General features: G+C 35.9%; 1 protein-coding gene across 2 annotated transcripts in view; it reads left to right on the top strand.

Moving 5' to 3' along the window:
• PTPRO (protein tyrosine phosphatase receptor type O) overlaps window positions 1-17090 on the top strand; it is a 278715-nt gene that overhangs the window by 42407 nt on the left and 219218 nt on the right. The window lies entirely within an intron of this gene.

Genomic DNA, 17090 nt, shown 5'->3' on the forward strand with positions numbered 1-17090 from the left:
CAAGAATTCAGAATCTAGTTTTGATGACATTGATTTTGCTATGCTGGACATATCCCCCGACCATTCAATGGAGGTCCTTAGGAACCCTACATTCTGGGTGTCCTGATCTCTTCCCACTTCTTCCACCTATCTTGCTGCCTCTTTCTCCCATATTTGGCCAGTCCACATGATCGTCCAATGTATGTAAGTGAGACTCAAACAAAAGCATAGAAAACTTTCTTTTCAAAAAGTAAAAACCATTCACTCTTTTGAATATTACAGTTTGAAATGTGTTTAGGTCCTTTGGGGGAATGGCTATATATGTATATATATGTATGTATGTATCTCCACAGTGGTAGCAAACAAAATCAATAAAGTGTATTTTTGATGACTCCCTTTTATTACAGGATAAGACCAATAAACATTAGAATCATTTAAACCTACAGCACAGAGATTGAAATACTTGTTTTATGTAGGTCCAGTCTCTATTCTCTGAATTTTTCATCAGCTATAGAAACTTTACTGGATACTGGATACAGTTGAAAAAAAAAAAAAGAGGGAAGAAGATTTCAGAACAATGTGGGCAAAATTTCAGATGCAGCAAAATAGAATCTAGAGAAGAATAAATAAAGCAAATTAGCTAGTAGAGTCATAGACTTTAGCTAAGGCTAAAGTGGGACCACAGTGAGGGTAATATCTATTTTTTCAGACTCCTAAATTAGTATCTTCAGCCTGAGCCTCCCATGGAACTCCAGATTCACATACACAACTGTATACTTATGTTCTCTGCTTAAATGTATAATAGATGTCTCAAACGTAACAGACCTGAAACTGGGCTTCTCAAATTCTCTCGCCAAACCTGTTCTCCTGTAGTTTTCCCCATCTCAGTTAGTAACAACTCCACCCTCCCAGTTGGTCAGGTCAAAAAGTGTGAATCATCTTTGACATCTCTCTTCACACCCCACAATGCCCACCCCAAATGAAATGAAGTGGACAGAATGCTCCATGGACCTGACGGGCTGCTGTTGGGGTAACCACCATGCTCATAACCTTAATCCTGCACCGAGCCTGACCTGGAGTGAAGTCCACTCTGCCCTGGACAGTAGTGCCTTCTCTTCATGCCTTTCTGGGTCTCAAGATAACTAAAGAGGCCATAAAGACTGCTTACTTTACTCATTTAATCAATTCATGGATCAATCATCTAAACATTTCTCAATAAAACCGTTTAGTAGCTTCACTTTCCATTCAGAGGAAAAGTCATTACAATAAGCTGCAAAACTCGCCAGGGTCTGGACTCCTCCGTGTTCTCCTACTTGACACCTGGTTCACTCCATTCCTGCCAAACCTTTAGCTGTTCCCCCAATGTGCCAGGCTTGCTCTGGCCCATGGCTTTGCCTTGGCTCTTCCCTCTATCTGGTACTCCCACCCTCACCACCACCACACCATGCCCGGTATTATTTCCTTACCATATTCGGTGACTGACGCAAATTCAATCTTTGGGAGCCTTGTCTAGCCACTTTATATAAAGGTGTAATTAAACCATCTCCATATCACCTGCAGCACCTTCTAGCACCATTCCTTTATTTATTTTCCTTGTTAGCACTTTTGCCACTGAATCACTGCATGATTGATTGATTGATTGATTTTTATTGATTGTCTTCCTTTCTACAATGTAGGCAAGGGTTTTTTCTGTTCCCAGGATAGCTACATCCACAGCAGTCAGAACACGCACAGTCCCGAGTAAAACTCAAAAAACAGAGTTGAATGAATGTGGCATTTGAAAGGAATGAATACATGTTAAGAATGTAGATAAATATGAAGTTTATTCATAAGCCCTGGATTTATGCTCTGGATAATTTTCTCCAAAGTGTTTATTCTCTGCCCATCTTATTTGTTTCTTTTAAAATATATCTCCTGAATTGTTATATTAGATTGCACATTGAGAATGTTATATCACGTAATTCCTGTTGACTGCTGAACCTTTAATTGTTGGAAGTGCTTAAGTGGACCTGTTATATTTTTAAGATGACATAGAGGGTTGTCTCTTAGTTGAAAATAAAGGATGTTTGCTCCAGGGGCTGGAAAGCATACAGAGGTAACAACCTCTCATTCTATGAGCAACTCCCCTGGGGGCTGTGAAATCTTAGGGCGGAGAATCACTGAGGTGGCAAATCCTCCTCTCACTAAGGAAGCCTGTTAGATGGATGGCGCTTAGCTTGCCGATGTGCTGCTTCATTAATCCTCTAACCACTGTGAGTGTGTGAGGGAGACTGCTGAATGTTTTGAAAGGAGTTTTAATTGGGCCTTCAGTCAATACAGTTTTCTAAAACTAAAATTAAAAAAACTTTCCCCAGTGGATAGGGTCAGTGACACATATCTGGAACAAGAAGGAATGATTTCCTTGAGTTGGTGTGTTTTAGGGGAACAAATCCTATGATTAAAAGCAATTCTCAGCTTAAAAGATGAGGCAGGAAAGGAAAGCAGCCAGTTTTTTTCTCTCGACCTTAGGGTCTTCAACCAGTTTTTCATTCACCTGCTCTTGCAGATGTATCAACAATCAGAGGTACAGAGCTCAGTCTGAACCTAGCAGGTAAGATGCGAAACCCTCTCAGTCATATCCTCATGGTTTATTTAAGCTAAACAATCCATTCAATTTTACCTTCTTTGTAAGCCTGCCTACATTCAAAATAAATGATGGACCATTAAATAAAATATGCAATTGGCATTACTAGATTCTCAATGTGATACCTAACATAAACTATAAGCTTTGTCATTGCATTAACTCGTATCTCTTTCCTCATATCCCCAAGCTTTTTATGAAACTAAAAATGATTTTCAGCCTCTAAAGTCTCCCTTCATATATATTGATTATATATCTTAGAATACGGAAAATTCTTACAAATGAAAACTGAGGCATATCAATCAACAACAAAAAACATATTTCCGGCTGGACATGGTGGCCCATGCCTATAATCCCAACACTTTGAGAGGCCAAGGCGGTTGGATCACCTAAGGTCAGGAGTTCAAGACCAGCCTGACCAACCGGGTGAAACCACGTCTCTACTAAAAATACAAAACTTAGCCGGGTGTGGTGGCGGGCACCTGTAGTCCCAGCTACTCAGGAGGCTGAGACAGGAGAATTGCTTGAACCTGGGAAGTGGAGCCGAGATCGCCCCACTCCACTCCAGCCTGGGTGACAGAGCAAGACTCCGCCTCAAAAAAAATTTTTTTTAATGTATTTCCTCCTCAAGGAAGTATATGTTATCTCAATTATATGACACATATTTTAACAGAAGATTTTTGAGTAAATTTCTTGCAGACAGTCTTTGTATGAATTCTAGATATTCACAGAAACTAGTATGAGCCTTTAGAATATTTTAAAGAAAAAATTATAATGCTTTCCTCCCTGTTGCTCTACATTCTTAAAATCCCAGCCTCTTTTATGTCTAAATTCATCAGTGAAATATACAAAAAAAGGTAGTAAATACAGCTCTTAATACCAACTTAACATCTGTCATAACTAATTCAGTGAAAACAAATCTGTAACCCCCAAATAAATTCCAAAGTGATTAAAGTCATAATTGCAAATTAGAACTGTAAAATAATTAAAAGGAACTACGTGTGAATATTAATTTAATTATAGCATATAGAAAACTTCTCAAAGCATGAGTCTAAAGGCATAGAATTTTAATCTCCTGTATGTCAAATTTCATTATAAATATGTAGGAAGGCCGAAACAATTCAGGCAAGAGGACAATGGCAAGATATGCATGAGAGGTGTCATATTTTTTGTGTTGTTAATATTCTTAATCCTTAAAGCATTTTTGCAAATCAATATAGAAGAGGAATATTTCAATTAAAAAAACACAAAAAATTTGTTAAAAGTCAAAAGCCATGAAAATATGCGTATATTTAATCTAATAAATCCACTTAGGAATCTAACCTGAAGAAATAATCAAAGATAATACAAAGCTTTTGTTAGAAACAAATGCAATTTTACCTATGAAAAATGTTCATTGAAACACTACTTAGAATATCAAAGAACTAAAACAGCTTGAATTTCCAACAATCAGAGATTGTAAGTTGTGGCATATTCATACTCTGCAAACCAGAACAGTAATGCTGCATAAAATATCCAACAACATGGATAATGTACGTAATGTATTGCTAAACAAAAAAAAATGGATTGCATAATGCTATAATGCAAGTTATAATCTGGATCTTCAGCAAACTATTCACGTCAGCTTTTTCTAGTTTGTGAGATAATGATTTTCCAAATTTTCCACAATAAGTAAGTATTGTATTTGCAATTAGAAAAGATGATATATTGTAAAAGTTGTAGTACTTTATAACCAGCAAATATTCTTCTAATGTTAAATAAAGAACATAACTTCAAGCTCACTTTTTTTTTTTTTTTTTTAAGACCGAGTCTCACTCTGTTGCCCAGGCTAGAGTGCAGTGGTGCAATCTCGGCTCATTGCAACCTCCACCTCCTGGGTTCAAGAAATTCTCTGCCTAGCCTTCTGAGTAGCTGAGATTACAGGCACCCACCACCATGTCTGCCTAATATTTTGTATTTTTAGTAGCAACAGGGTTTCACCATCTTGGCCAGGTTGGTCTTGAACTCCTGATCTCAGGTAATCCACCCGCCGCTGTCTCCCAAAATGCTGGGATTACAGGCGTGAGCCACCGTGCCTGGCAAGCTCACCTTGTTATTTTAAGCACTGATTACAATAAAATGATCAGCCCTACGCATTCACTAAGTCTGACATAATATTGTATATGTGTGTGTGTGTTTGTGATTTTATTACGTATATGTACAATCTTTTTTATTTCTTATTAATATAATTAGGCTTTGTTCCCCACTCAAATCTCATCTTAAACTGTAATCCCCATATCCCATGTGTTACGAGAGAGACCAGGTGGAGGTAATTTAATCATGGGGATGGTTTCCCCCATGCTGTTCTCCTGATAGTGAGTTCTCACGAGATCTGATGGTTTTACAAGGGGCTCTTTCTTCCACCTTCAGTCGGCACTTCTCCTCCTGGCCGCCTTGTGAAGAAGGTGCCTTCTTTCTGCTTCACCTTCTGCTGTGATTGTAAGTTTCCTGAGGCCTCTCCAGTCATGCTGAACTGTGAGTCACCTACACCTCTTTCTTTTATAAATTGCCCAGTCTCAGGCAGTTATTTCTAGCAGTATGAAACCAAACGAATACACTTATATTTTGCAAACTGAAATTGTCTTTGAAGGCAATTTTACTTTGCAAAATTCTTTAAATTGTGAACTCCTCTAAAAGAAAATTGTGTTCACTAAATGTGGGTCAAGAATTATTATATGTGCCAAGTGTCTGCGGCATTTTAGTGATTGTATATACCCCTAATGAATCATTTATATATCCTGAAAATATTTTCTGCCCTCTTAGCATGTAGTGGTACAGTTCAAAACTTGAGATATTTGATTACCATGAATCTTGGTGCCTGAGGAGAATAAGCTAGAAAGAGCTTTCCTCTTTACTGTCTATGGCAGGAACCACTTATATAGTATATCTCTCTAATTCCATAAATCCTTTCATCAAAAAGACCACTAAAGTCTATTATGAAGCTAATTAGAAGACTCATTTATTTTTAAAACCCTGCCCCTCTTGTTTACCCACAGCTACCATGTGGCAGCGAAAATGCAATTTGATAGTTTCTTGTTTCAGAAAGGAGTGAAAGAATAACCTCTCTAATTAAAACCACTATGATTTTGTGGGATTTTATTTTTCTTTAAGTGGGAGGACAGTGTAATTACACAGATTGGAATGCAGCCAAAACAGTAAAGTTAACTGCCTAAAAGTGAAATACCAGGCAAGACATTGCCTATATTAGTAAATTGTTGTGGATGGAGTGGAGGTACATGAGGATACACAGGACACTCTCTAGTGGCCTGTGAATTGAACCTACCACTAAAAATAAACTAAATAATTATTATTATGAAATGTGATAATCACACTCAGTCTTCCTCTATAGTAGACTGAGAATAAATAGACTGTCTTAGTCGGTGTCCATAATTTATATAGACAATGCTGCAGAGGATATTATTTTGTGCTGGATTCGGACTAAAACTAGTCTAGGCAAGTGGACCATCTATTTTTGTCAGTTGATTAATTGGAAGTTGGTTCTGAGTCAGTTAATGGCATGACTGTCACAAGGGCAAATTGGAGTATAAGTTTACAGGACAGGCAGCAATTAGTGTTTCCAGATGTTTTACGTGGAATCAAGTGAAAATACATGGAAAAATTAAAGTAGAAGTAATTACAGTACCAATGAGATGCTGTTACCATATTCAGATCCATAACTAAAATACTAGGTAAAGTGGTATAGGGGCTTTACAGAAACAAACATAAATACGAGATCATGAAGTTAAATGTAGGCTTTGCTGCTCTGTACCATTAATGCTAGCATGGTGACAGCAAATTGTCTCATGAGCAGCATACTATAGGACAGGAAAACAAAGCAATTTGGGTGCTGAGATTGGCATCACAACTGAAGGCCCTGAGAACAAATCTTCATCAGTTGTTTTACGTAGTTTCATACTGAAGGATTTTTTTAAGAAGCAGATCTTAGGTGTGGTGGAAATGGAGAGATTTCTTAAGTTTCCAAAAGTCTATTTGAATCTATTATTAATGTCACCAGTACTTTTTCATCTTTCCTCCCCACCCACTCTGCTGTTTCTGGAATGTAAGATATTATCAAGTTATTCTAGTTTTTTGTGGAGGGAAATGTTTAACTGGCAAAAGCTGAGGAAACAGGAAAGCTGAAGGAATATATTTTGAGTGGTGTTTATTCAAAATATAATTATTAAACACCTACTATGTGCAAATCATTTTACATAACATAGAAATTGAACACTCAATAAATATTGACTTCATCCTTCTTGTTTACTAGCAAGGATACATTTTCTCAGATACAAAGGTGGTAGAATATAGAAGAACAAAGATTATCAAAAAATGTAATACAAAATTCTAAGACAGGATTCATAATCTGTGTTCCAGAGGCTTGTTTGGGATTTGGGCCTATGACCCTATTTTAAAATGGGTCATTTTGTACTCACAAATGTATATTTTGGGGGGTATGGGTCTCTGTCTTGGAGGTAAGTTCATCGTATTTTTTCAAGACTCAGTCACCTCAAAAATTCAAGGACAATTAGTTGAAGAAAAGGAATAAGCATGCCTAATAAGTAGAGAACATGCTGATTAGTACAGACGTTTGCTAATAACGGCTTTGAAAATGTTTAAACACAATATATTTATTACCTAGTTTTAGAATGGTGCAGAAAAATTTCAAGGCAAGAGTAATATCCATAGGAAGCACATAACTTCTCTGAAAGGGAAACTGGGTCACTGAAATACTGGGAAGGAAGGAAGGTAAAAATAACAGTTAAGATTCAGTCAAGGGGCTTGAAACTTCTGAGACTTCAGAGTGAGGATTTCCATAAATCCACTTCATGAAAACACTGAAAAAAATTTCCTTCAGAACTGTGAAAATTAGTCAAATACATGTAACCATTTGAGGAGTGTTTTATTATTAAAAAACTGCTGAACTTGAGTAAGAACAAGAAAGTTTATGGCTTTTTAACTTGACCTAAACCCTTGCCCCTCTCCCCAGTTTTGAGTAGCCTTAAAAACCAACAGTCTTGGAGCACTGGAGGAAGCAGTGCAATTTTGGAACTCCTCAAATAGTAACATCCCCAGAGTATCACCACTTTTTAATCTGTCTTGAAGCTCTCTGGAAAAGCTGTATTCACAGGGCATTGTCATTATTTGACCTGATTCAGAAACCAAAAGCCCTATCTGCAGGGCATTGTTGAAAACAATTACCACAGCAATTGTTTAACATCACAGATGACACAATACCAGCTGGGGTGAACAAGAGCCTGAACAAAAACATAAAAGGAAGACCTGCCAATGAGATATCCATAGGGGTCTTTGTAAAACCCTGACATATTGTGAGGGATTTAGAAGCCACATGTATAAGTAGGGCTGTGTGCATGCTGAGGAAAGACTAAAGAGTGCCCCAGTCTCTCAACTCTGACTGATGTTGAGCCCCTGTACCAGGAGGAAGTGAAGGCAAAGGCAGAATTTAAAACTGTCTGAGCATTGCTGAAGTGCCCCAACACACACAAAGCGCCTTGGCAAAGGGTTGACTTACTGGTTCACGGTACTCTGAAAAATATCTAAGCAATCACTAGCTGACCACTTAGCTAATCAGAGACTTCAGTGGTTGCCCAGTAGAGTAAATACAGACTTTACAGAATTAGCCCTAGAAAATCTCCAAATAACAAACAGCAACAAGAAGAAAAATCAACAACAAACCCTGGGGAAAACATGTGACTTTCAGGTTTGCCACATTTTATGATTTGCAATGTCCAATTTTTAAGAGGAAAATTGTGGTGCATACACAGGGGAAAAAAATTTGTCAGTAGAAAATCTGCTCCCTGAGGGGACCCAGATTTTAGACTTACTAGACAAACTTTAATTAAGCTATTACAAATGTGTTTAAAGAACTAACAGGAATCCTTTTCAAAGAATTAAAAGACAGTATGATAATTCACTCAATAAAGATTATCAGTAAAGAAACAGAAATTAGGCCAGGTGCTACGACTCACGCCTGTAATCCCAGCACTTTGGGAGGCCAAGGTGGGTGGATCACGAGGTCAGGAGTTCGCGACCAGCCTGGCCAAGATGGTGAAACCCCATCTTTACTAAAAATACAAAAATTAGCCAGGCGCAGTGGCAGGTGCCTGTAATCCCAGCTACTCAGGAGGCTGAGGTAGGAGAATCACCTGAACCTAGGAGGCAGAGGTTGCAGTGAGCTGAGACCATGTCACTGCACTACAGCCTGGGCAACAGAGCAAGACTCTGTCCCCCACCAAAAAAAAAAAGAAACAAATTATTTTAAAATCACAAACAGATATTCTGGAGCTTTAAAGCATAATAACTAAAACAGCATATTTGAGTTGACTCAACAGTATATTTGAGTTGGCAAAAGAAAGATCAAAAGACAGAAAGATTAGTGAACTTTAAGACAGGTCAATTGAGATTACCCAGTCAGAAGAACAGAAAGAAAAATGTTTGAAGACAAATGAATAGAGTTTCAGAGACCTGTGGGACACCATCAAGCATATCAACATACACATTATGTGAGCTCCAGAAATAGAAAAGGGAGTGAATGGGGCAGAAAAAATATTTGAAGAAAATCATAACCATAAACTCCCCAAATTTGATGAAAAGCATGAGATAAAGTCAAGGAGACCCACACCTAGTCAGACTGTCAAAAGACAAAGGAAAAATGTTGTAATCAACAAGAGAAAAAAAAGACTCATCCTGTAAAAAATATTTAATGAGATTAATGGCTGATTTCTCATCGGAAATCAGGGAGGCCAAAAGACAGTGGAACTAACATTCAATATGTTGAAAGAACAATACTGTCAACCAATAATTCTATATTCAGCAAAACTATCTTTCAAAAATGAAGGAGAGATTGAGATATTTTCAGGTAAATAGAAACTGAGGGAATTTGTTACTAACGAATTTTCCCTACAAGACTTACTAAAGGGAGAATTTCAAACTGAAATGAAAATACACTAGCCAGTAACTCAAATTCACGTGATGAAATACAGAGCCTCCATAAAGATAACTATACAGAAGTCTTAATTCATTCAGTATGCTACAGTAAAAATACCACAAACTTGGTGGCCTAAACAACAAATACTTATTTCTCACAGTTCTGGAGTCTGGGAAATCCAAGATCAAGGTGCCAACAGGTTCAGCATCTGGCAGGGTCCCACTTACTAGTTTACAGACAGCTGTATTCTTCCTGTGTCCTTGCATGACAGAATGAGGTCAGAGAGTTATCTAGGGTTCTTTTAAATAAAGGCGTTAATACCATTAATGTGGGCTCCACTCTCATAACCTAATCACCTCCCAAAAGTCCCACACCCTAATTCTATCACATTGGGGGTTAGTACTTCAATATATAAATGTTAAGAGGACACAAACATTTAGTCCAGTGTAATAGGTAAATAGAAAAAGTTTAAATGTAATTTTATGTAACTCTTTTCTTCTTTCTTATGATTTAAAAGACAGTTGCAGCAATTGTTAAACTGTGTTGATGGGTTTATAATGTACAAAGATGTAATTTCTATGAAAATAATAATACAAAGAGATGGGGAGAGTAGAGCTATATTGGAGTAAAGTCTCAGTATATTATTAACTTAGTGTTAATATGAACTAGGTTATTTTAAATTAAGTTGTTAAGTATAATTCCAGAGCAACCACTAAGAAAATAACTAAAAAACTACAGTAAAAGAAACAACAAAATAATTAAAATAGTACACTAGAAAATATCTACTGAATACAAAAGAGAGCAGTTTTGGAAGCATATATAAACAAAGACATAAAAACTGTAAAGAAGAACTACTATAATAAATAAATCCCACATTAAACTCTCTAATAAAAAGGCGAATGATTTCAGAAAAGATTTTAAAAGTGAGTCAACTATACACTGTCTACAAGAGACATATTTTAGATTCTAAGAAATACATACGTTGAACGTAAAAAAGTGAAAAATATGCTATACAAACAGTAACCAAAATTAAAAACTGAGAGAATTAAAGGAAAATATAAACAATTTAAAAATTATAGTTGGAAAATTCAATATCTCACTATCAAAAATAGAACAGCTGAGCAAAAGGTCAACAAGGAACTAGAAGACTTGAACAACACTATACACCAACTAGCCTTAAACATCTGTAAGATACTCCATTCAATGACAGCAGAATACACATTTTTCTCAAGTATACACAGACTATTTTACAAGATAGACAATACACTAAGTCATTAGACAAGCCTCAGTAAACTTAAAAGAATTTAAGTCATACAAAATATGTTCTCTGACCACAAGAAAATAAAATCAGAAACCAATAACAGAGGGAAATTTGGGGAATTCAGAAATATGTGAAAATTAAACAACACACTTCTAAATAACCAATGGGTCAAAGGATAAATAACAAGTGAAATTTTAAAATACTTTGAAATGAATGAAAATGAGAATGTAACATACTAAAACTTATGAGATATAGCTAAAATAGTGCTTAGAAAGAAATTTACATCTGTGAACGTCAATATTACAAAACATAAAAGATCTTAAATCAATAGCCTAATGTTCCACCTTAAGAACCTAGAAAAAGGAGAGCAAACTAAACCTAAAGCAAGCAAAAAGAAGTAAATAATTTCAAAAGCCAGAGTAAATGTAAATGAAATGGAGAATTAAAAAAAAAAAAAACCAGAGAAAAATCAAAGAAACCAAAGTTGGTTTTTTGAAAAGATCAACAAAATGTATAAACTGTAGCTATACTGACCAAAAATAGAGCATACTCAGATTACTGAAATCAGGAATGAAAAAGGAGACAGCCCTATTGTCCTTATAAAAGCCAGGATAAGAAAATACACTATTATAGTGTATATTCTTATAAGAAAATACACTATTATATTCTAATAAGACAATACACTATTAACAACCCCATACCAACAAAGTGGATAACTTAGGTGAAACCGATAAATTTCTAGAAAAACACAAAATACCAAAGGTAACTAAACAATAATGGAAACCAACCAAAGATGAATGGAGAGGATCAGGTGTGCCAGCTCATTCCTGTAATCCCAGCACTTTGGAGGTGGAGATGGATGGATCACCTTAGGTCAGGAGTTCAAGACTAGCCTTGCCAACATGGTGAAACACCTGTCTCTACTAAAAATACAAAAAAAAAAAAAAAAAAAAAAAAAGGATTAGCCAGGCGTAGTGGCACACACCTGTAATTCCAGCTACTAGGGAAGCTGAAGCAGGAAAATGACTTGAACACGGGAGGTGGAGGTTGCAGTGAGCCCAGATCGTGCCATTGCACTCCAGCCTGGGTGACAGAGAACAACTCTATATCAAAAAGAAAAAAAAAAAAAGAAAAAAAGGTGAATGGAGAGACAAATATAATTTGGTATAAATAATAGAATATAATTTGGCAATAAAAAAGAATGAATTACTGATACATACTCAACATGTATCAACCTTGAAAATATAATGTGTCAAGGATGCTGATCACAAAAGTACACATATTATATGATTCAATTTATATGAAATAGGCAAATTTATACAGACCAAAAATAAATTAATAGTTGCCTAGATCTGAGAGGCTGAAAGAAATGGGGGATGACTGATAATGTAGGTAAGGTTTCTTTTTGGGGTGGTGAAAATATTCTAAAATTAGGTTGTAGTGATGGTTGCACAACCCAGGTAATATACTAAAAACCACTTTAGTATATCATTTAAAGTGATTGTGCACTTTAAATGAATAAATTTAATGTAATGTGAATTATATCTCAAAACAACTGGTTTTTATTTTTTTTAAACCAATGAAGAAATGAAGTGCTAGTTTTTATGTTTATTGTTTCCGTGAGAATATTTTCATCTAGAATAACATGTAATGTATTGAGTATCAAACTCCAGCATATCACCTAATAATCACTTGGCCTTAAGCAAGTTACTTGAATGTTCTCAGATCCTTGTATTTCCACTTAAAAATGGAGGAAATAATACATCACAGGGATATTGAGTGACCATAATAAGTAACTTTAGATCCCTAATGAATATTAGTTGCCTTCCTTCCTTCCATCAGGGGCCATAGGCTCAAGACAAAAATAATAGTCATGGACAATTCTTAAATTACAAATAGGGAATTCAATAAATCCAAGAAACCAAAGGTTATATGTAAATTTTGTGTTTTTGTCAATGGAGGGGAAGGATAACTAAATGTGGCAAGGAGAGGAAGAAAAGGTGGATAGAGAAACTTGCATGAAAAGGGAGAGAGAAGTCGAATGAACAAGCACAATGAAACAGACTCAAAGAGTAGCAACTTACGGATATTTTTAAAGACATATTGGGCCAAATTAAATGGGATTTGGATCATTCTAATTAAAATTAAAACCATGCTGCATTTGCTTGTTCAGAAAAATTCATCTAAAGGTAAAATTTTGCTAGTGGCCCACAGAGCTTTATATCTCAATTTGGTTTGGAATCTGATGAAGTGATGAAGTAGAAAAATCATAGAAACATAAATTTCACCAATAGAACTAAGCAAATAAGTAACCTCTACTGCGCCATCAAATTTTTTCTTGCACTAAAAATTTAAAGGTTTTTTAAATTAACTTTTCAATTGTATTAATTGTATGCTAAAGAAACTTAGACCAAAATATACTTTCATTTGAGTGAGTTTCAATCACTGGTCTTAGAAAGAACATTCAATAATATTTGATAGGATTTTACTTCTGTGAATGGATTTTTTAAAGGAGGAGACATACTATATAGAATAGCAGTATAAAAGAATATAATCACTGAAAGACTAATTTGTAGTTTTGAAGATATAGCATAATAAAGTTCTTACAATATAATAGCCTAGTACATCATAGGCTGATACCACACTAGACAGTACATTATAGGCTGAATACTGTTCTTTCATGAGATTTATCTTTGAAAATAAAAGTCATCCAGTTTCTACAATTAATTAATGGTGTATCCTTACAGTTTATATTAATTAAATATTCTCAGAATATAATTTTTAAGATTCTTGTTTTATCTACATCACAAAGTTTATTCTTCAGTTTTTGCATTTTCAGTTGCATTAATATTATTTGAATGTAGGATAGATGGGCTTTGTTTTAAATTCCTGCTATAAAGCATTGATATTTGGGCTTAATAATGGTTTTTCTCAATGTCCTACTCAGAGCAATTTAAGTCACATAATCCCCACCGGAAGCATTACTCCACGGTTGTTTTCTATATCCCTAGTATAGCAGTGATAAAGCCATGAATGCTGAATGTACTGGGTTTTTTCAGCCAACAATGGGCAAATGACATTTCTAAGGCTATGCATCAGTTCCTACTTCTTATCACTAATCCCCTGTCCCTTCCAAACCTCAACTGTTGCTTTACAAATAATTAAGAAGACAATAACAACCTCTTAATGACATCCTGCAGCAGCTTTACGATGGAAAGGGAAAGAGGTCATGTTTATTGGCACATATTGTCTCTGGATGTTTTCTCCTTTTCTCAACTCCCATGGAAAATTTGCTAACATACATACTTGCTTTAGTTAATGGCAATAGTAGACTTAGTGTGTTTAATTCCCTGCTCCTTTTTCTTCCTCTAAGTGAAAAAGACCTTTCAAGCAGTGTTTAGATTTCACCTTCAAAGTTTTAGTTGGAAAAATGATTTTCCATATTTAATGAAAGTTTGGTGACTTTCTAAATTTAAGCAATTCTTAAACTCTGAGTTTAAAACTCTCCCATCTCTAAAAGAGAGGTATACCTAACAATGATAGCCTTTTGTGGAAGATTAACTGAGCAAAATAAATTAGAAACATCTAACAATATGTGTTGTTATTTTTATAATCTTCATTCTGAGCCCAAATTCTCTAGCAAACAGAGACCTAGATAAAAGCTCATTGGCTATTATTTTATTCAAGAATATAATTTCAGGGAAATAGGAAGAAGGAAAAAGAGAGATGGCATCGAAAAAGTGAGATAGATATATACACACACACACACACACACACAGACACACACACATACATGAAATATATCTCCAAACTAAATTGAGAAAAAAAAAATATATATATATATATATGGGATTGCAAAGCCTGCTGCATCTTGGTACCAAGCAAACTGCAGACATTTTTGACAATCTTTCTAAAGCCTAGATGAATGACTGCATCTCAGGGCAATCCATTTGGGGAAATAAACAGAGAAGGATTGATCTGCTAGTTCCCATTTCCTTAAGTTCAAAGATTCACCTTGAGGGATATTAACTTCCCCATACTTCCAGGTGGCAAGTGCCTGGATTCTGAGATCCCTGGAATCTGACATCTCAATACCAACAGGGAGGCCCTGAGACAGGAGGGAAGAATTTCAAAGCACAGGCTGTGGAGACAGAATTTCTCTCAGAATGGTGCATCTTGACCTCTCAGAGCCCATGCAGAGCTGGTCACACCACAGTAACAGGGCCCTCCAAGACAGATGAGGCTGAAAGAAATAGGGCAGGCACAGAAGCGTCTGATTCATTCTCCTTCAAAACAAAGTTTTGTAGGCAATATATTCATTTGTCAAGTGACAGGAAGTCTTTTGAATCAATATATTCTTGTTCTGTTTTAGGGTTACAGGCAGTATGAAAAAGCTTGATTATAATCACCCACAAAAACCTATAAAAACCAGATTTTTTAAGACACTGCAACTAAGTACAACATCTGGCTTTTATTATAAGTCTTTTTAGAATTGTATTTTTAGTTGACAAATAATTGTATATATTTATGGGGTACAGTGTTCTGGTTTGATACACATATACATTGTAGAATAGTCAAATCAGGCTGTTTAATGCATTCATCACTGCACACACTTATCATTTCTTTGTGGTGAGAACATTAAAATTCATTCTTTTAGCAATTTAAAAATATACAATATAATATTATTAACAATAATCACCATGCTGAGCAATAGATCAGGAGGTCTGATTCCTAATGCCTAACTGAAGTTCGATATTCTTTGACCAACATCTCCCCTTTCCTTGTCTACCCCAACCATATCCCACAGGACCTGGTAACTACTATTCTACTCTACTTCTGAGTTTAACTTCTTTTTGATTCCACATGTAAGTGAGATCACATAGTAATTGCTTTTCTGTACCTGGCTTACTTCACTAAAAATAATGTCCTCCATATCCATCCATGTTGTCACAAACGGCAGAATTTTCTTCTTTTTTAAGACCAAATAGTATTCCATTGTGTGTGTGTGTGTGTGTGTGTGTGTGTGTGTGTGTGTGTATATATATATATACACCACATTTCTAAAAACCTGTTTGTCTATTGATGGATGCACTGTTTCCCTTTCTTGGTTATCGTGACTAATGCTACAGTGAACATGGGAATTTTACAGCACTGGCTTTTTTATCAACATAAATGACTTAATGTTGATGATAAAAACCAATGCTGCAAAATATTTGAAGAGGTTGATTCTGAGCGAAATATGAGAACCAGGGCTTATGATGCAGCCTCGGGACATCCTGAGAACATGCGCCCAAGGTGATTGGGTTACAGCTTAATTTTAAACATGTGAGGGGCACAGAAGCTACAGGCAAACACATAAATCAATATATGCAAAACATACGTTGTTTTGGCCCAGAAAGGCGAGACATCTCAAAGCAAGAGCTTCCAGGTCAGAGGTGGATTCAAAGATTTTCTCAGTGACAATTAGTTCAAAGAGTTAAGGTTTGCTGGTAAATATCTCCTATTAGATCTTAAAAGGTGTCAGACTCTCTGGAAAAGACCTAGTAAGGGAAAGAGATACTCTATGGAATGCAAATTTCCCCTGCAAGAGATGGCTTTGCAAAACCACTTCAAAATACGTCAAGTCTATTTTGGGGTAAAATACTTTAATTTCCTTCAGGGTTGGCTGTCTGTCGTGTGATGCTATACCAAAGTCAGGGTAGAGTTGGGTATCTTATTTCTACAAAGAGTCTGTTTTTCAGTCTTATGATCTCCATTTTAATCTTAATGCTAGTCAGTTGTGCCTAAACGCCAAAGATAGGAGAATATGATAAGGCATGAAAGACCTCCCTTCCAGTCATGGCCTGCACTAGATTTTAAGTTTTCTTTGGGATCCCCTTGGCCAAGAGGGAGGTCCATTCAGTTGGTTGGGGGTCCAGGGGCTTAGAATTTTATTTTTGATTTACAATACTAATTTCAATTCCTTTGAATATGTACCTAGTAGTGGGATTGCTGGGTCATTATAAATCTTTATATGTATTACAATTTTGTTAATTAGGTTACTGTCTTAGTTAGTTTGAACTGCCATAACAAAATACCATAGACTGGGTGGCTAAAACAACAGAAATTTGCCAACATGGTGAAACCCATCTCTACTAAAAATACAAAAAGTATCCGGGCATGATGGTGTGTGCCTGTAGTCCCAGCTACTCAGGAGGCTGAAGCGGGTGAATCTGTTGAACTCAGGAGGTGGAGGTTGCAGCAAG

The sequence above is a fragment of the Macaca fascicularis genome, chromosome 11 (assembly GCF_037993035.2).
Source record: "Macaca fascicularis isolate 582-1 chromosome 11, T2T-MFA8v1.1".
NCBI classification, from domain to species: domain Eukaryota; kingdom Metazoa; phylum Chordata; class Mammalia; order Primates; family Cercopithecidae; genus Macaca; species Macaca fascicularis.